The 735-nt window shown below is 35.5% G+C and overlaps 1 non-coding gene across 1 annotated transcript; it reads right to left on the bottom strand.

Annotated features, from left to right (window-relative positions):
* Window positions 1-662: 662 nt before the first annotated feature.
* On the bottom strand, window positions 663-735 carry TRNAV-AAC (transfer RNA valine (anticodon AAC)). Its single transcript has one exon. It is a non-coding gene; the product is annotated as a tRNA-Val (tRNA).

The following is a 735-nucleotide window of genomic DNA, read 5'->3' as shown; positions in this document are numbered from 1 at the left end:
CTTCTGGAAAGTTACTGTGTATTGGCAAGCAGAGCAGAATTGTAACTGATGGGGCCTTTTTATTGCTGAAGAAAAGTGTTTTTGGTAATGAAACATTTACAATTTTTATTACATATTTTACCAGTTTTATTCCTACAAAGGGATATTGCTTAAATTGAAGATTACATTGAATGTGTTACTTTTTTCTACACAGTTTAATCGTTTGCTTTTGTATTTATGGGAACTATAAATTTTGAAACAAACAGGATTGTTATAATATGGGATTATGTTTTCTGCTAAAATGTTCAATAAAAAAGAAACCCAAAATCGTAGTTCTCCTTGTGATAGAAGCCAAAATGTATTGTCATTTAGCAACGAAACCAAGAACTTCATACTTTACAGGTTGATAGGAAATTACTTCAACACCGAAAACAGATTGGTTTCACTGGGTATTGAACCCAGAACGTTCTGCATATGAAGCAGACTTGATGACCACCACATTTTAAAACCTGTGATTCCTGCAAAGTAATGGCAATTAGAGACGAAATTTGACTGCCAGGAAAAAAAAAAAATTCACAGTTCTGTTGGTTATGGAAGCTAAAACATCCCGTCATTCGGCAACAAAGCCGAGAACTTCATGTATTGCAGTTGGATAGGGTATTATTTGAACACCAAGAAGAGACTGGTTTCACTGGGGATTGAACCCAGGACCTTCTGCGTGTTAAGCAGACGTGATGACCACTACACTATGAAACC

This window comes from Anomaloglossus baeobatrachus, chromosome 2 (assembly GCF_048569485.1).
Source record: "Anomaloglossus baeobatrachus isolate aAnoBae1 chromosome 2, aAnoBae1.hap1, whole genome shotgun sequence".
NCBI lineage: Eukaryota > Metazoa > Chordata > Amphibia > Anura > Aromobatidae > Anomaloglossus > Anomaloglossus baeobatrachus.
The sequence above is the reverse complement of the archived record's forward strand: the minus strand, read 5'-3'. Positions and strand labels throughout refer to the sequence as shown.